General features: G+C 45.2%; 1 long non-coding RNA gene across 3 annotated transcripts; it reads right to left on the bottom strand.

Moving 5' to 3' along the window:
• Positions 1-7,227: 7,227 nt before the first annotated feature.
• LOC148129378 (uncharacterized) lies at positions 7,228-19,150 on the bottom strand. 3 transcript variants are annotated; one of them, XR_015745454.1, is made up of 8 exons: positions 19,067-19,150; positions 18,744-18,808; positions 17,858-17,894; positions 17,186-17,258; positions 16,351-16,608; positions 15,977-16,123; positions 14,181-14,329; positions 7,228-7,899 (listed from the first exon to the last, which is right to left on the bottom strand). It is a non-coding gene; the product is annotated as an uncharacterized LOC148129378 (long non-coding RNA). The 3 variants fall into 3 exon arrangements; XR_015745456.1 differs by lacking the exon at positions 7,228-7,899 and adding an exon at positions 8,728-9,118; XR_015745455.1 differs by lacking the exon at positions 18,744-18,808 and having other exon boundaries at positions 19,067-19,142.
• Between the last annotated feature and the right edge of the window lie 500 nt (positions 19,151-19,650).

Raw genomic sequence — 19,650 nt, 5'->3', positions numbered from 1 at the left:
AGGACTTCAATTCCCAGAATTCTCATCCATGGCCATGCTGACTGTGGCATTGTGGGAGTTGAAGTCCATGGCCACCTGGAAAATGGCTCCAGCTTTCACCTGGAGTGTAGTTGTGAAGAGGAAAAGGATCTGCTTCCGTCCTAGCTGGTTAGAGGGTGTCAAGCTTCACCAGCCATTCAAACGAAACCGCAAACCCAGAGTCAAGAAGCTCTTCCTGGAAGATGGCAGTCAAAGCCTCCAGGAGAGAAAACCCACCTGGTTTTCCGAATGTGCCTTTAAGATGTGCTCAAATAGTGCCATTTTGGCCTCCTGGACACCTTATGGGGGGGAACTAAAGGCCTCAAAATGTTTTACAGGTCAAAATAATCAACCAGCCACATTTGTGGACCTTGTTTGCAACCCCAACCACAAATAAACCTGGTTTGCTTCAACTGGGCAAGCCAAATTGGAAGGCCCCCAGCTGGATGACTCCATAAATCCAAATGGCAGCCAGATTCAGACAGAATTTCTGGGGGTTGCAGAAATTAAGCCACGGACTGGAGGCTTTCAAGACTGGACAATAATTTAATTGGGATGGTATAAAATCCCCTACCTTGAGCAGCGGGTTGGACTAGAAAACCTCTGAGGTCCCTTCCAAGCCTATGATTCTATGTCCTAGGGAACTGGGTTTAATGTCATGGACAGTGGCCCAAGGGAGAAGGCCAGGAGATGGACTAACCAACATCTGCAGAGCGCAAGAGGCAACGTGGACCCAGCTGCACAACAGAAAGGATCCATTCTGGAAATGAGGACCTCTCCATGAACATACAGGTAGCTTTATCCTTCCTATCTATCTATCTATCTATCTATTCATCTATCTATCATCTATCTATCCATCCATCCATCCATCCATCTATCTATCTATCTATCTATCTATCTATCTATCTATCTATCTATCTATCCTTTCTCTCTATCAATCCTTTCTATTCTATCTATTCATACAGCCACCCATCTTACGTTTTTGCCTGGGGCGGCTTACAATTAAAACTGATTTTATTCCTGATTTTTATCAACAGCAGCTCACACACCTGGCTATTTGATTGTTCAGCTTCGGGTACCAGAAATAGCTGCAGTCCATCTCATAAATATTTGGCTGCAGGGATGACGGCTCCCAATCAGTCAATTAATCCATTATTATTACAGTCATCAACCAACATTAAGAGGATGGGGTTTTGTTTTTAGGAACAGACATAAAAATAGAATGGGCAGGAAATGGGTATATAATAGCCACATAAACTGCTAAACATATGCATATAATAAATATATGTTTATAAGGCAGAGGGCATGAAAGGTACCAACGGCGAGAATATAAAGTATAAAAAATGAAATATATCAGGGAAAGGGTGAAAGACACACAAAAGGGTGAATCTAAAAAGGATTGGAATAAAACTGGTGTACATGGTCTTTTTCTGGCAATGTTTCTTTCCCCAATAACAACAACCCCGCGAGGTAGGGGGAACGGAGAAAGCAATGGGTTCAAAGTCAAAGGTAAGCTGCCATTTGAAAACTTTCTGAATTCTGTGTCTAATATGGCAATTTCACCAGTGGTGTTGCCGTGTGGCAGGTTTTAAAAGAGCCAATTCCTACTTCAGCCTTGCCCAGGGTAAGTTAATTATTTATTATTTCATTGTATATGGGGTAAGTTGTCATTAGTACGTTATGCATGGTTTAAAATTGCTTTTCATTGGGCTGCGTTGTCATGATGGAATTTTGCTGTCCAACTCTTTTGATTGTCTAATTGTGTGTGTGTGTGTATTTGCTAGTTCAACCCAGGGAGAGAATAACAGAAGGGGAAATTGACCCTTGGAAGAATTGGGTGCAAAATAAAGAAGGCAGAATCATAGAATCTATGAGAAACTTTTCAGATCATCTAGTCTAGTCTTTCTCAATCTTAGCTACTTTAAGGCTTCAATTCCCAGAATCCCCCAGCCAAGACTGTATATCTGGGGAATTCTGGGAGTTCAAATCCTCATATCTTAAAATAGTTTAGAGGATGATGATGTTATCCATTCAGTTGTGTCCGACTCTCGGTCATTCTATGGTCCAGGTTTCTCCTCATCTTCCGATCTCGCACTACTGTGAGTTTTTCTACGGTCTTCTGGGGTCTACCCTGCTCTAATCCAACCTTTTAATTTTAACGCTTAATCAAGTCATTGCAAATCCAGCCGAATTGATTGACACGTGTGTGCCTATCCAGAACAGATTGATTAATTCAACAATTGATGCATCCGCCCTTGAACAAGAAAAATGAACCTATTAATTTTTGATTGTCCCAAAGAACCCTCTCATCCCAGACTCTTTCCTGACAGGTAGAAAAGGAAATATTATTCTCCAAGTGAGGCTTGAGAGCTCTTAAGATGCTGCCAGATTCATTTCAAAATTTCTCCAGGAAAGCACTTTTCAGCTTCGGAGGTGGCCCCGTCTCACTCTTATAATTATTGGGATTTGTAGCAAACCAATTTGAGATGGCAACATCTGGTTAAGCTCTGTTGGGTTTGAAGGCTATGCAGGGCGAGTCTTCAGCAGTACTTGGAAGGGAGACCTGGGATCTGAGGTCTACAGCACGTTTGGGGATTTCCTGGAAGAAGACTGTAAACAAACAACTTTGGTCATTGTTAAGAAGCTGCAGAAACCAGCAAAAAAATTAAAACGACCCATTTCCATATAAAAAAGAGAGAGAGATAAATTTTATTGTTTCACCTACTGGATGCTTCAAGAAAGACCAAAAGAGGGTTTATGACCAAGATAGGGTTGTTTTTAAAGCAACTAATAACCATTTCATTAAAAAGAAATCTGGATTTTTACAGGCCATTTGATTCCATTACTGCAACATTACTCCACAATGGTATAAAGATCTGTTTCCAACTGCAAATAGGAGCCTCTTACGTTTTAAGGCATTTAAAAGCAGCCACATGGGCAATCTCACTCAATTACTTTTAAGAAACTTTCCTGTTCACTCTATTTAACTTTACGATTTGGGGAAATTGAGCTCTCTGTCTCACTTCCTTTGACAAGATGCCGGAATGAATTTGGTTGTGAGGCATGTTTGAGGCACCCAGGAATCTACCAGCTGAGCTGAGATGCACAAAGTTAGCTGGTAAATGACTTTCCACCCCTATAAATGAAGAACAAGCAGGACCAGAACAGGATAACATGAATGGGAAAGTAAGAAGAGAAGAGAAGAGAAGAGAAGAGAAGAGAAGAGAAGAGAAGAGAAGAGAAGAGAAGAGAAGAGAAGAGAAGAGAGAATAAAGCATAGAGAATAGTGAATAGAAGAATAGTGAATAGAAAATAGTGAATAGAATAGAAGACTAGAAAATAGAATAAAATATGGATTAGAAGAATAGAATATAGAATAGAAGAATAGAAAATAGAATAGAATAGAAAATAGAATAGAATAGAGAATGAAATAGTGGATAGAGAATAGGATAGAGAATAGGATAGAGAATAGAATAGAAAGTAGAAAATTGAACAGAAAATAGAATAGAATAGGAAAAAGTAGGAAAGAAGAGAATAGAGAATAGAATAGCTTTATTTGGCCAAATATGATCAGACACACAAGGAATTTGTGTCAAATGCAGAAGCTCTCAGTGTACGTGCAAAAAAACAGAGTAATCCTAAGCATAATAAGGGTATCAATAAGAGGTGGTAGTAGAGAAGATGAAAAGGATAATAATAATAATACTACAGCCACACCACATGGGTAAATAGACATAAGAGAGTACTGTGGGAATTAGGTATTCAGCAAAGATTGATGGCAGGAGGGAAAAAAATTGTCCTTGTGTCTAGTTGTTTTGGCATGCAATGCCCTACAGCAGTGCCCTGGGATACGAACTGAAACAGTTTATGTCCAGGATGTGAGGGGTCTGTGGATATCTTCCCAGCCCTCCTGACCCACACAATATACAGGTCTTCTATGGAAGGCAGTCTGGTTGCAGTTGTTCTTTCTGGAATCCTAAATATCCATTGGGGGAAAGGAAGGGATGTTTTTACCAGATCTGGCTTAAAGAATAAAGAAGGAAGATAAGGAGGGAGGAAGCAGAGAAGGGGAGAGGAGGAGGAGGAGGAGGAGGAGGGAGGAGGAGGAGGAGGAGGAGGAGGAGGAGGAGGAGGAGGGAGAGGAGAGGAGGAGGAGGAGGGAGGAGAAGGGCTGGAAAACAGAAGGGGAAGACACTAAAATGACCCTACAAAGCAAATATGTTCTCATGAAGCGTGGTGTCCTTCAGTTGTCGATATGGGAGGTGACAATAACTCGCCTTTCAGGTTTCTATTGTCTTTTCAAGTGAGCCAAGTGTATTCACCTGAGAGCAAATGAAAGAGAAAGGGAAGGTCACGGAGGCCTCTGGCTCGCAGAGAGTGAAAAATATATATAAGTATAATGCCTACAAACCCAGCGTTGTAACTCATGTGTCCAGGTTGGAGTCTGGTAGAAGTAGAGGATGATTCCTCTTGACTGAGGTTTCAGTCAATTCCTATTGAGGGATGTTCAGTGCACTAGGCTTAAAAAGAGGACCTTGCGATTGTAGCTTTGTGGTCAGGATGCCGGCTCTGCCGTTGTGTGTTGTGTGACCTGCAGCCGTGCTTATTCCTCTCGCAGCTTAGGGCAAACACAATAGTTGTCTTTTTCCGAGCCTCAGTTCCGTCATGCGAGCCCTGCAGCCAATCAGAGCACTTGACTCAGGGTTGACAGCGAGCCAAGTTTGGTAACCTCGGCGCAAAGTTTGACGCAAACGCAACCACAGGTCAGAGAATCCCTAAATGGGGCTTAGTCCCATCAGGTGTCGTATGGGAACCATATTTCCAAGCCAATCAGAGTTGCAAGAAACCCCAAACACTACAAACTTCATATGACACAACTTTTTTTTTTTAAAAAAAGCCTTTATTTTTGTAAAAAGTTTCCAGTTTTTGAGGAAAAAATTCCATTCTACAGGTCCCCCATCCACCCATTAAAAAAACCCAGCTTACACTGTAGTGCTGTCAACCAATTTACATTGCATAGTTCTGGATTGTTGGTTTCTTTTTTTTCCTCTTCTCTCTTTCTGAAAAACAGGAATATGGGATAGAGGATGGGAGAGATTTCTTGAACTGATGGATGAAATCTGGGGGTTAAAAGATGGCAAAATAAAACTTTCTCTCTCCCCCCCACTCTCTCTCTGAGTCAGAAAATAGAAAATAGAAGCAAACGAAATGTTTATTCCATTTATTACAGCTGCCCATGTCATGCTTATTACTCTGTGGCAGATACAATTAGAAAACACCAAGCCAAACCACCAGCATAATTAAAACAACAGCATTAAAACACAGTCAAAGCTGTAATAACAAAAGGACAGGCACCCAAAATTGATAGCCAACAAACCGTTTAGCAGGTGCCACACTTCCATGGAATCCTGCAGGCAATGGAATCATAAAGGAAACAACCATTTGCATTTTAAAACCCTTCCAGTGTTTTCTGCTGGCTTTTTTTTAACAGCGGCCTTCTTTTTGTCTTCTCCCTCCCTTTTGAGTAGGGTAGTTTCACAATGCAAAAGGTGGAGAGAAGGAGGGGTGTCCAGCCCGCTCCCCAAAGGCTAAGGTTTGTTCCTTTCCTTCTTTCTACTTCCTTCCTTCCCTCCCTTCCTTCCCTTTGTGTTTATCTTTCAATTACTGGTCTATAGTCTGCACAGTACACTATAGTATTAACTCACCCTTTTCAGATATATTAGAACAACAGTATATTTTCCTTTGATCTTAATTGTGACATTTATTTGCTTATTTATGACCAAACATTGATGGTGAGGTCCTTCCTTTCCTTCCTCCTTTTTCCCCTTCCTTCCCCTTCCTTCTTTCCTTCTCTTTCCTTTCTCCCTTTTTTCCTTCCTTCCTTTTCCTTCCTTCCTTCCTCCCTCCCTTTCACTTTCCTTCCCTTCCTTCCTTTCTCCCTTTTTTCCTTCCTTCTTTCCTTCCTTCCTTCTTCCTTCCTCCCTTTCACTTCCTCCCTTCTCCTTCCTTCCCTTCTGTCTTTTTCCTTCCTTTCTCCCCTCCTTCTTTCCTTTCTCCCTTTTCCTTCCTTCCTTCTCCCTCCCTCCCTCCCTCCCTTCTTTCTTTCCCCTGCCAGCATCCTATTGGCATGAAAGCAGCCCGGCACATAGGGAGAACTCAAAACTAGCGTTAAATAGCACTTTCCTTGGAAACAGAGAAAAAAAAATATTTGCTTTTACTGAAAGTGGCTATTCTTTAGCACCCCTGCTTTCCCTTTCTTTCTCCCCCCACCCCTCGTGCCCCCTCCCCCTGCCCCAGGCTTCTCTTAATCTCTTTCCGGAAGAGGAAATGTTGGACTACCTATTTTTTTTTTCCTTCCCCCATCCCCGGGTGAAAAAGGTCCCCAGCCAATTAATGGCTAATAATTATCCAGGGGTGAAAAGAACGGAAGAGGGCGGGAGAAGGTGGCAATGACGGCGGGGTGGGGTGTGTGGGGGGGAGGGGGCGGCTTGGGAGGAAGGGCCGCCCTGAATTGGCCGGACTGCCCCGGAACGGAATCCCTCTGTCGTCGGCAGGTGTTAATCCGATTTTTTTTTAAAAAAAAGGCCTCACCTTACTTTAATAACTTATCTCTTGGGGAGAAGGTAGTTAATAGTACCTTCAGAAATATTTCACAAGAAGAGTTCTCCACTCCTCTACTCGTTGTAGAATACCTTATGCCACCAGACTTGAAATTCTAGAACTAGAAAACCTTGAATTATGCCGTCTTTGGTCTGATTTAAGCATGGTATATAAAATCATACATTGCAATGTCCTACCTGTCAATGAATACTTCAGCTTCAACCATAACAACACAAGAGCACACAATAGATACAAACTCAAAGTAAACCGCACCAAACTTGATTGCAGGAAATACGACTTCAGCAATAGAGTGGTCAATGTCTGGAATACTCTACCCAACTCTGTAGTCTCTTCCCCTAACCCCAAAAACTTTAACCTTAGACTGTCTACCATTGACCTCACCCCTTTCCTAAGAGGCCTGTAGGGGCGTGCATAAGCGCACCAATGTGCCTACCGTCCCTGTCCTATTGTTTCTCTTATTCTTTTATTTTTCTTATATGTACCCATTTCATGTATTCACAACTATGTATACATTTATACTTATTATCTTGTAAACAATTGGCAAATCAAATAAATAAATAAATAAATAAATAAATAAATAAATAATAGGTATTTTGGGTGCGGGTGTTTTTCCTCTGCGTATCTTTTCTTCTTCCCTCTGTTCTTTTACTCCTCTTTTTCTTTCTCTATCCTTTCTTTCTCTTTCCCCTTCCTTCTTTGATTAAACGCTTTTTTTGCCGCCCGACTTCACTCTGCCTTTCGGATCCATCGATCGCTTCTTCCAATGTCGACCTTCTCAGGCGGGGGTAATCCCCTCTCCTCGCCCTCCCCCGAAATCCCGAGTATTTGTGTGTGTGTGTGTGTTGTGTGCGTACACGCGCGTTTTCAAACCCCTCCCCCCCGCTTTTCACGCCTCTTCTCCACCGCTTTTAAAAACCCACTTGTTTAAATTCCCTGTTCCTCTTTCCCCCAAGCTGAATAGCTGAGGGTTACTACAATATGTACTAGATTTAATTACAAACGAGGCAGCTATTCCGGCCCTTCGTTTTACCAGACACGCTCCCTTCTTAAGCAAAGCGCACCCAGAGCGCTTCGCTGTTGGCGTTTGAATTAGATTCCCGTCCAACATTAGTTAAAACCCATCTCAACACGAAGCGGAAGGCGGGCGAGACGCTTCGCTTTCCTAGACATTCGAATTAAAAATCCCTTTTCTGGAATCGCGCCTTCCCGTTTCTTCCCCTTTCCACCCCAACGAGGGCTCTGGGATACAGCGGTCGTTTGCTTCGCCGTCAGAAGAGAAGGGCAAAATAATAATAATTAATAATAATAATAATAATAATAATAATAATAATAATAATAATAATAATAATAACAATAATAATAATAATAATAAAAATAATAATAATAATAATAAATAGTAATAACATAGTAACAAATAAATAATAATAATAATAATAATAATAATAATAATAATAATAATAATAATAATAATAATAATAATAATAATAATAATAATAATAATAATAATAATAATAATAATAATAATAATAATAATAATAATAATAATAATAATAATAAATACCCAAGGCAAGCGAAAAAAGGCCTAGATTAAGTTATAGTCGTTTCTGCCGCCGGCTGAAAGGCTTGTCATAATATTGCTGGCGGCAGTTTGGGTGAAACGAGCGCGGATGAGCCAAAAATAGTAATTAAGGAAAAGCGCAATTACACAGCCTAATCTGCGCGCTTGGAAAGAAAGGCACAGAAAGGGTTGAAGGGGGTAAGGGAGGGGTGGTGGGTGAAATTTTGTAGCCGGGCCGTGGGGTGGGGTGGGGGGGGCAACCGGTTTCAGCACAAGGGACGGGCGTTTAATAAAAGTGACCGCCTTTTACATTTTCCCAGTTTCGGCCTTTAAACTGCAACGGCCGGGTGGAAACGGAGTGACACCCCGGTGCCCGTTTCCCTCCCATCCCTCGCCCCATTCCCCGCTTTCGGCCGCTTCGCCTCCTTTCCGAGCCAATCTGGGTGCCAATTCTGGTTGGCGTCCGCGCTCCCAAACCGCGCTTTTCCAGCCCAAATGTAACGCCACCCCAATTTCCCTCGCTTTTTTAAATCCCCCGTTATCCGGGCGGGAGGGGGATTCGCCGTTTAAGCAGCAGGGGGAGAGAGGTTTAGCGAGTGCTTTATTGGCGTGGGACCGGGTTGTCTGGATTCCCTTCGAAAACGAACCTTTCCCACCTCGTGGTCAGGTTTATACCGTGCCCCACACCCTCCCCCAAAATCCTCCCGTTTGGTCCCTGCCTGCGGGAAAACGCGGAGTCTCCAAAGTTGCTATTAATTAATACCCGGCATAAACCACTATGAAGCGGTATATAAGTGCTATTACTATTATTATTGTTAAGAATAATAATTAAGAATTACGCTGCTGAATGGGGGACGTTACGGCTCTCGACTTTCTCTTTTAAACGCCGGCTCGCAATTTGCCGGCTGGATCGAGGCAGCCCTTTAAAAAAAAAGATTAAGAAAAAAAAATGTTATTTTCTCCCCAGCTCCTAAAGCTTTATTCTACCCCAAAGGGTCGAGTTTTTCCTCGAAAGGGCCCCAGCCCGCCGTTTAAGATGCGCGCCACCTTCTCCTCGTTTTCCTTCAGGTGATTGAAACAACTACAGGCCGGAGCTTCCCGTTCCGACTGAAGTCTAACATCTCTCATTCCCCGCATTATTATTCTTATTTTTATTTTTCTAAATCGGGCACCAGCCCTTTCGTGGAGGCGCGCGCAGGCAAAAGGAAAGCCGGGATTGGAATACTTTTCTTTTCTTTTCTTTTTTCTTTCTTTTCTTTTCTTTTCTTTGTTTCCTGGAGGGAAACTAAGCCGAAACCCAGCGAGAAAAAAGTCCTTTGCTAAAGCGGCTTTTCTTTTGTCCCCACCACCTTAGAAAAACAACGAACCCCAGTTTTCCTTTTCCTCAACCGGTGGCTGGACTATTTTAATATCTATTGATCTGCCTCTGTTTTTTTTCCCCTTCCTTCCTTCCTTCCTTCCTTCCTTCCTTCCTTCCTTCCTTCCTTCCTTCCTTCCTTCCTTCCTTCCTCTATCTGTTCTTCCTCATTTCCAATTCATTTCCTTCCTTCCTTCCCTACGACATTCTATCTTCAACCATTCCAACCATCCATCCCTCCGTCCTTTTTCTGTCTCTCTGCTCCCCTGCCCTTTTCTCTCTCCCTCTTTCTCTCACCCCTCCGGGCCCCTCCCGGTTTACAAAATTGTAATTTCCCAGGGGAGGGGATTTTCAGAGGGAGGGGAGGACGGCCTCCCGGTTCTTTTTTTCCGTTCATCAAACAGGCGCACTAACCAACCATAATCCATAATCAGAAAAGGGTCGCAGTAATCCGGAAGCTTTCCTGTTACAAGTGATGGAAGGCAGGGACCATGGCTGGTTTACGATCCCCCCCACCCCTCAGCCCCCGATCCCCACCCTGCTTGAGCCCCTCCAAGAAAACCAGCAAAGGAAACGAGCTTCTGTGTTTGGGGGAGGGGCTCCCCATCCTCACGACGCCAACGAAACGCAACGACCCCCGCTTCTTCATTGGGGGGCTCCGCCTGGCCTGAGGACGTGCGCTCCCCCCCTCCGCGTTAAACCCGGTCGTCTTGCACCTTGGAGGGGGAGGGTGCTAAAACAACTTTTTTACAGCTGCAAACGAATAAAATAAAAGGGGTTCGTGTGTAGGGGGGTTCATGAACCCTCAGTGCGGGAGGAAGACCCCCAATCAAGGTGCCTGGGATTTTCAGGGCAGCACCTGGCAGGAGGACCCGCCTGCTCTATTAGCAGACGGAGAGGGGGCTCCAAATTTAGTAGGTTTATTTTTTTTTACCCCTCCCTCCGGAAACCCCCCCAACATCCTTAAAATTACTCCAGAGTTTCACTGTTGGGCTTAGATCCATGGCGGATTTTGTTTTGATCTGGACTCAGAGAGAGAGGGGAGGGAGGGAGAGAGAGGGGGAGAGAGAGTGTTGGGGGCATGAAAAGTCCCGTAAACGCTTCTTAACCCGCGGGGCAAATTGGTATTAATTACTTCCCCCCCCCTCCTTAGCACAGAAAGAATATCGATCAGAAAGGGCAGATCAACGCCCTGTAGCTTGGAGCTTTCTGTTTCTGCCAGAGGTCAGTTATGATTTTCCCCAGGTTTTCAGTCCGGATTCATCCTGTACATTTGGAGGGTTTATGTTAACCGGGCCCCCTTCACACAGACACCTAATACCCTCTCCCTCCCTCCGCATTTCCTGCGATTCTGTAAATAAAAAGAGCCGTGCTTCTAGTCCTCAGTAGCTGGCATAAAAACATCCAAGGTGGAAAGTAACAGTAAAGGAGGAAGGAACAATGGATGGTTGGATTTAAAAAAAAACACAACCGTGATACAATTTCCCTGGAAAAGACTACTTTTTACACCAGTTTTTTTTTGAGGGGTGGGGTGGGGGCTCAAGCTGGAGAAGACACCCCCTCCTCCGGGAAAATCAGAACTCCAACCTCCTATTTAGCTAATCAATTCCTGTTCAAGCATTCAGAGCCAAACCCCCCAATTTTCTGTTCACACACAGGCAATATTCCCCTGGTTTGTGTAGCGGCAGGCTCAGGTGCAAATTCTAAGAGAGGTGGCAAGGTTGGTGAGCGCGACACCGCCCCCCATCCACCCCCCCAATTCCACGTGTGTGTTGTGGCTTTTGTGAATCTGATCAACTCCCCTCACCAAGTTCATTAAGAAAAAGGACGAAATCAAGCTAGTTAGTCGATCAGTTAATGGTTTCCTACCTCTTCAGAGAATTGGCTGAATTCCACAAGCCATGGTTAATTTAATCAGGGTGTACAGTAATTACAAATCTAGCAACTGTATATCCCTGCGCCCGCTTTGTTTAAACTGGGCTCCTGGGATTTGAACCTTGGTTAATTTTTGACGCTTAGCAGGGCAGAGAAAGCCAGGCCGTTAATTGAATCAAACCAGAGTTAAGTCTGCCAACTTGCCCCCCCGCCCTGAACTCCGCCACTGTGGTTTGGAAACCAGGATTTGTGGCTTTCTGCAAGGCAGTGACTCTTGTGGCGTCTCCAATGAACCATGGTTAAAATATTAAAAATTAAGGAGCTTGTTTCATCTCCACCAATACCGAGAAAAATGACTTGTTTTAATTTAACGATACAAGCACCTTGGATATTATCCAGGCTATTTTGGAAGGCATCATGCCTCACCTTTGGCCATGTCGATTGGGGCTTATGGGAGTTGTAATCTGGGTCTATTTTCTTCATAGTAAAGACTATGAAGAGAGAAGGAAAGAGAAGAGAAGGAAAGAGAAGGAGAGAGAGAAATATCGCGTTGCCCCTCTTTTTTTTTTTTTTTTGTTATCCTTCTGCGTGTGCCTGCACACACACACACACACACAAACACACGTTCAGTTGCCCAGTCTTAACTGCATTGCTCCTGCGCCTAATCTAAAACAGACCCTAAAACAGACCCGGAGTATTTGCTGCATCGTGTCTCTTTTTAATGTTGTGCTTTTCTTTCTTTCAAAAAACAAACAGGAGTTTAAACAGCAAGGCTGGGCTCCAATAAATCTTAACAACCTCACAAAGCTGCCCTTGTGTGTGTGTGTGTGTGGAGGGGGTGTGTGTTAAGACACATTGTGCTGAAGTGTGCCAGCTAGACACAGTATAGAGAGGCCAAGGCAAAGCTGCGATCCATAATGATGCCTTTAAACACCCGTGTAGGATAGGAGACTCTGAGAATCCTAGGATACATACCCATCAGTACCCAAACAATATTACCGTTTTGGAGGTTATGCCAGCAAGGTCTGGAGGCCCCCCAGAGTGGGATGGAGCCCATGAAGTGGCTGGTTCTGAATGTGTGTTGAGGGGTGGGGCTTATTATTATTTTATATTGCTTTTTATTTCTTCTACATTGTGTTTTTTATTTTGTGTAAGCCGCCTGGAGTCGCTGTAAGTGAGTGGGAGGCTATATAAATTTTCCACAATGGAGGGGGAGAGAGCGGGAGAGAGAGGGGGGATATATATATATATATATATATATATATATATATATATATATATATATATATATAATCTGAGAGGATATTAGATGGATAGATGGATGGGTGGATAGATAAATAGAAATATTGTGTTGCGAGCAAATATAAGTCCTTCTTAAAAAATCACTGAGTTAGGCTTATTTCTGGGTTAAAACCTTTTAGGCTTGGTTCTGCTGGAGTGAATTTGACAGTAACATGGGTCACTTTTGAAAACCTGAGAATTTTGCCCTGGGGGAGCAATAACAAAAGCTTCATCTAATCTAGAAAATAATAATATCTCTCTCTCTCTGTCTCTCTCTGTCTCTGTCTCTCTCTCTCTCTCTCTCTCTCTCTCTCTCTCTCTCTCCACACACACACACACACACACACACAACACAAAACCACCACCATTTCTATGAAATAATAATAATAAAAAAAACCCTTCTGTTATAAGAGCTTTCTCTCTTCCTGTTGGTGTTTCTTTTTGGCACCCAGGGTAGTAGAAATTTACAGAAAATTTGCCGTCTTTTAGTGATAAATTGGGAGATTTTTTCATTCACACTAAAGGAACATGTTTTTTTAAAAAAAAAACAACAACAGAGAGTTATATTCTCCCGTTAACAATGCACTTTCTGATTTCCCTTGCCAGATACTAATTCAAATAACAATTCCTTTGCAAAGAAGGAAGAAAAGGGAATAGCAGAAATTGGCAATTTGGTCTTTCCATTTACCCAATAGAAAAGGCCTGATGTATATTATGAAGGGTCTCCTTTAGTGAAAAGACTGGGCGGAGGGATGAGTTCTCCTTTATGTGGGTGAGTTGTCTGATTTTGACCTACAAGGGTTTTATACGGGGTGTGTGTCAAGTTCACACAGCATGTTATGCCCAAGTTTGTGGCAGTTTGGGCTTCATGGAATGTGTGAATCAGTTCAACTATGGCTTTTGAAAGCCAGCTTTGTGACTTAGAGTGAGATGGAATGCAGACAATGGTGGTTTATTGATTAAACCATAGTTAAAATAGTGGGAGCAGAGGATGGTGGCTGTTAGTGGAACATTTTGCTCCATTTTTAAATATATTTTTAAAGTCCCTGGATTGTTTGGCCCATATCTCTCTCCTGCCCTCTCTCTATGTGTCTCATTCTTTCTCCCTCCCTCTCTCACTCCCCACCCCTCTGGTTTCTCTCTCCCTCTCCCACTGTGTCTTATTCTTTCTTTCTCTGTCTCTCTCTGTCTTCCTCTCTCCCCATCTCCCTCCCTCTCTTTGTCTCTCCATTTCTCTGTCTATCTCTCTCTCTGTGTGTGTGTGTGTCTCACCCTTATGCCACTGGTGGGTTCACATGTGCAACTCTACACCCCGGTTAACAAAGCACACCCCTTTCACGACTTAGTGGGATGGCCTTCTTCGCAGAATTTCTCTCCAAACCCTGAACCTCAAATGATCCAATACCTTTTTTTTTGCCACCCACTTGAGGGCCACCCAGGTCTGGCTTTCTTCAGCCAAGATTTACTCACCCGGGTTTCCAGGATTTGCATTCGAACCCAGGCCTAAAAACCAATCAGCTAGCGTGAGCCGGGCTGGCATATCGTGTGAACGCAGCCAGGTGTTGCTTGTCCCTCACACATCTGTAGTGGGCCTCTGAACTCCAGGGATTAAGTTTTGCCTGGTCAAGGATGGAGTTGAGAGAGAGAGGAAAAGAAATTTAAGGACAGAAGAAGGTGGCGTGTGTGGGGGGAGAGAGCCACTAAAGCCCCAAAACCCAGAGGTCCAACACATCAAAGGTAGGTGGTACTCAGTTCTTGTTGTCCCAAAGATGCTTTTCCCCCTACAAGACTTTCTGGTTCTTCCTTGAAGACATTTCGCTTCTCCTCCAAGAAGCTTCATCAGCTCTGAAGAAGAACTGAAGTGAGAACTGAAGAAGCTTCTTGGACGAGAAGTGAAACGTCTTCAAGGAAAAACCAGAAACTCCAGTTGCCTCTTGGGGGGTGGGGGAAGCATCTTTGGGACAACGATGACCTGGATGGCGGAGAATCTCCATAGACACTCAGCCCTGGTTGTAACCTCCAACCCAACACTGGGTTTGTGAATAGCAGGTTAACAAGCTGGCCATAGATTCCTCAGTCCCGTTTGCTTTCCCTCTCTTATTATGGCAACCCTGTGAGGTAGGCCAGCCACCGCAAGGACCACTTACCTGTAATTGTGTGTCTGGCTGCACAGCCTGCCCACCGAATTGGCCCTATTCCCCTCTGCCATCCAGGCCCCACTTGGGAAAGGCCTGTTTTAACTGCGGCCCCTCCAGACAATTCCCACCTTCCTAAAGCTGGGTGCCACCTTGGCTAGAAATCAGACTTGCGTGTCAGGGGGGCATTCCCACAAGGGGTTAATCACGGCAACAGGTTCAGCTTGTCCTGAGAATGCAGTGCATAAGAGGCAAACAAAAGCTTTGAATAATTCTGAGCTCTTATTAACAGTAATGCTACTGCTATTAGCAATAATTGTTTGGTTTCAGAAACAATTAAAATATATCAATAGTAATCATATATGTAACTTTGGAAGGAGAAGGAGAGAGATTAGATTAGGGCACTTAAAAAACCAGATATTTCTCTCTCCCCCCGCCCCCTTTCCTTTCAAATGGGCCACCCTAAACTTACAGAACCGCTTCACCTTTGCGTTCTCACGACACCCTGAACCCCAAGCGAGGCCAATAGCCGTTTTAGCCTTGCTGGAGAGCGAGAAGGTTGAGTTGAGGCCTCTCTGGCTTGGGGGCTGGGGGACCCAGAAAGTGGGCCGATAATCAGGGAAGAAAAACCGGGTCGTGTGAATGGATGGGGTTGTCTGTCGTTTTAGCTTTGCTTCTCTCAAAGCTCTCTCTCTCTCTCTCTCTCTCTCTCTCTCTCTCTCTCTCTCTCTCTCTCCCCTCCCTCCCTCCTCCTCCCTCCTCCTCCCTCTCGCAATCCTTCAACCCTCTTCATGCCTCCCACATTCTCAGCCTTCGTTTGGATCTTGGTCCGCCTTCGAACGCGGGACTTCGGGCCACAAAGGCGGCAAAGCTAGTTGGGGAAAGGCCATTCTTCGGGGTTGGTGAATTCACACGAAGCCACCTTTCCACCCGGCCTGGGATTCATAAGACCCGGACGCCTGGCTTCTCTCCATCCGCCCGGTTCACACGAGGCCTGGAAACGGGGACAAGGGGTTTCCCCCACAAATGGCCCAGCCTCACTTTTAGCCCCGAGCAAGCGTGTCGTCGGAATCCGACCATCGCCGAGCACAAACGAACAAGCCCCCAAGTTCTTACAAGAATTCTTTCTACCTTAAGTGAAGATGCCCAACTGTTTTTACTCGCAAGTAAATCGCAGTCGCCTTTAGGCCCCCTTTCCCAGGTTAACTCCGAAGGAAGCTCCAACGATCAGAGGGGCTCAGGTTAAAAAACACGATTCGCCTTCGTCGGATTTTGTTTCTAGAAAACAGAGCGGAGGGGGAAAGGAAACGCACATTAAATAAGAGAAGAGAAATTAAATTAAGTAGCTGCGTCCACACGACTTCTTGAGCTTTTAACCCCCGTCAATCCATTTTTTAAAAAAACTTCACTGAAGCGTAAAAGCAACAGAAAACGGGTCAGGTTCCTACCGCACGACCCCCCACAGCCCAACCCCTCCGCCTATCTAAACTGAAATTAAACCCCACCAGATTTAGCAAATCGTGAGAACGCATCTCTTCAAGGTTGTCGTTGACCCGGGTCAACGCGTCCTCCGAATCCGGCCTCGGCGAAAACCACAGCGGCGTCCTCATTCGCCCTTGGGCCGAGATATTCAGTTCTCGAAGAAAAGCGACCTTTCTTTTCTTCCCCCAATTCGCCGAGTTCCTCCGCAGATCGGGAAAAAACCCGCCTTCCGTGTCCGAGGCGTTTTGCTTCCAATCCCTTTCTTTTCCGCCCACCTCGCCCTGAATAAATAAAAATAAAATTAGGTTGGAAATCCAAATCGGCACCTTCTATGGGAAATGAATGGGGAGTGGGCCCTGCGAGGAAGATGAGATTTTCCCTCCTTACCCCCTCGACACCTTGTTCTTTTTTTTGGGGTGGTGGTGGTGGTGTTTAATTCAGAATTCAGTCTCTTTTATGAAGGGCAAGATTAAAACCTCCGGTTAGCGTTGAACTGGTTTTGCTTTTACAGCTTGTCTTCTTTTTAAGGCCCAGCTTTAGGGAAAACGCGTGGAAGCAGACTTGGGGATGCGGAAAGAAAAACCTTGAAGGGTTTTTTTTAAAAAAGAAAGGCTGGCCGTTTCAAGCGAGCGACCCCCTCCTCTCCCCTCCATTCCAATTGTAATTAAGTCTGTGTAGTTAGGGGTTGGTGACTGAGGGCCCGCGCGTTGAAAGCCAAACTTTAAAAGTGCATATAATAGAAACCCAAAGAGGAACGTCTGTCGACCCCCAAAACCTCTCCAGTCCTCAAGTGTTTACATATGGAACACACACACACACACACATAATGGGGATGCATTGGGGATGAAATAGGCCTACCGATAATTGTCTGCCCCTAAAACACACGCACGAGGTAGACGACGCGTCTAAAGCCACTGCAGAAGCAAAAGTCCTTTGAGGGGAGAAAAAAAACACTCATTATTTTTATGGTTATTTTTTTTATTAGCAAAGATCTCACCTTTTTTTTAAAATTAAACCTCCCTTTTTCTTTCCCCCTTTTCCTTTCTACCTGCTTTTCGGCCCCTATTATTTTTGGAGTGGGAATGCCCTTCCCCCCGTCCTGCCTTCGCTCGCTTTTTGTAAAAAAATAAATAAATATCTGGTTGTGTTTATTGAAAGCATCCGAGAATGGTTTTTCTTTTGGGTCCCACGCCTCCTCTTTAATCCCCCGCACAAAGCTTCCGATCCCCGTCCACCTCGTTTCATGCCACTTGAATTCCCCAAAGAACGCCATTAATTAGGTAACAATAATTCATAATAGCCGCCCATCTCTTTTTCTCCTGCCGGATTTTGCCTCCTCTCCATATCTTGGGGTCGCCCGTAGAAGTCCTCACAAATTCAATCCCTTCCTTCGATTTATTTTATTTTATTTTATTTTGCAAGCGGCTGGGGTTTCTTCTTCTGGAAGAGTAGCTAAAATTGCTTTAGAAAAAGCGAAGAAAGGAAGGAAGGATCATTTCATCCAAGCGCCGATCTGAAGCCGATACTTACCAGCTAGGTTTCTGCTCAAGCCATTTTCCTCAACCTGCTAACAAAAGAGGAATGAATGAAATAAATAAATAATTTAATAATAATAATAGTAATAGTAATAGTAATAGTAATAGTAATAGTAATTAATGCCAAAAGGGCAGGCAAAACGAAGGAAAGTTGGGGCGACCGTGAAAATAAATCCAATAAGCCGCGCACAGGTAAGCTCCTGAAATACGGAAGAGTGAGGGGGATCTCCCCCTTCCTCTTGGATCTCTCCCCCGAAAGACGAAAGACGCGTTTTACAGCGTTTTACAGTTCGGCTGCCGGCAAAGGCTCGTTTGCGCAAAACGCTACCTTTCCTCCGTCTCTAAGGAGGGATGCTGTCGCGACCCCTTCTCCGCAGTTCGTTCAGGAAAAAGGAGCGAGAGCGGTTCGGTTCTTCGAGCCGGGACCCCCCCCCACGCCCCCCACAAGCAAACGCGGAGGAGGGTTTTTTTTTTTTTAAATGGGGGGAGCAGGAAGGAATTAAAAGCTTTTCCTATCCAACATTCATTTTATTAATGGGGGAAGGGGGAAGCACCCAATCACCCACCCCGACGCCGTCACACTTAGGCCTTCCAGCATTGGGGGGGGGGTCAGCTGAGATGCGGGGGGGACACCCCACAAGCCCACCCACCCCTCTTCAAAGGCGGCACCCAAAGGTGGCGCCGGCGCGGTTTTACTCTATCCTCGCCCCCGATCCTAAAAACGCCTTTGCGCCCCTCCCCCGGGGGGGGAGGGGAAGCCCCATTTGGGGCCCCCACGCGCCCGCCGAGGCAAGCCCCCCACCCCTTCCTGAAGGCAAGAGCAACAAACAGAAACGATAAAACTATAATAAACATCATCTACAACAATCCGAAGCGCTTACTTTTCATGGGCAGATCCGGGTCGGCGGTCCCGCCTTGCCAAGGGCGTCGGGGCCAGTCATGCCAACTTGGGGGGAGAGAGAGAGCTTTACTCGCGAGTAGGCGCGCAGGGGATCAGGTCCAGCCTAGGGAAGAGGCGAGCAAATCGCGAGGGTCTCTAATAATGGTGTTATAATTTGCCAAGTGCGCCGTGCCATTATCCAATTCCGAGCCTCCGTTCCCCCCCCCGCTCCATAGTTTGCAACCGTTTAGCTGAATGAGTATGCCATGTATACATATCTATATATCTATATCTATCATAAATTATATTTCATTTTAAAGTCACCTCTGCCTAGACGTTCCCGCCGCTCCTTGCAAAGTCTGTCCGTCCCCGGGGCGAGAGGGCTAGAAAGGGTTAGAGAGGAGCGAGAGAAGGTTGGCGGGGGGAGGTTTTTCTTAAAGGGGCAGATCCGGGGGAAGAAAACGGGGGTGGGGTGGGGGATCAGCGATCAGGAGGAAGAGGATAGGAGGACGGGCGAGGGGAGAGGGAATCCACCCCTCCCTCCCTCTCTCCCTCCCTCCCTCTCTTTCTCTCTCTCTTTTCCAGCTTTGATGAACCAACCCGGGAAGAATTAGTGCGGTTGGTGCTGGCTTGGTGTTTTTTTTTTCCTCCCCCTTGTTTTCTCTCTCTCTCTCTCTCTCTCTCTTTTTTTTTTCTCCCCCTTTCTTCCTTCTTCTTCTTCTTCCTTCCCCCTTCCCTTTTTGGCCCCGGAGCGGGTGTCAGATTGAATGCTCCTCTGCGCATGTGCGAAGGTGTCCGAACTGACAATGTTGGGGAGAGGATGATCGCGCCGCAGAGCAGCTGCGGGTTCAAGGAAGGATCCAGCGCGCCGGCAAGATGCGATCCAAGGCGCGGGCCAGGAAACTGCC

Source organism: Notechis scutatus, chromosome 16, assembly GCF_049901735.1.
Source record: "Notechis scutatus isolate UNSWTSFEM ecotype Mainland chromosome 16, rNotScu1.2, whole genome shotgun sequence".
Classification (NCBI taxonomy): Eukaryota; Metazoa; Chordata; class Lepidosauria; order Squamata; family Elapidae; genus Notechis; species Notechis scutatus.
This window is presented reverse-complemented; position numbering and strand designations above follow the sequence as displayed.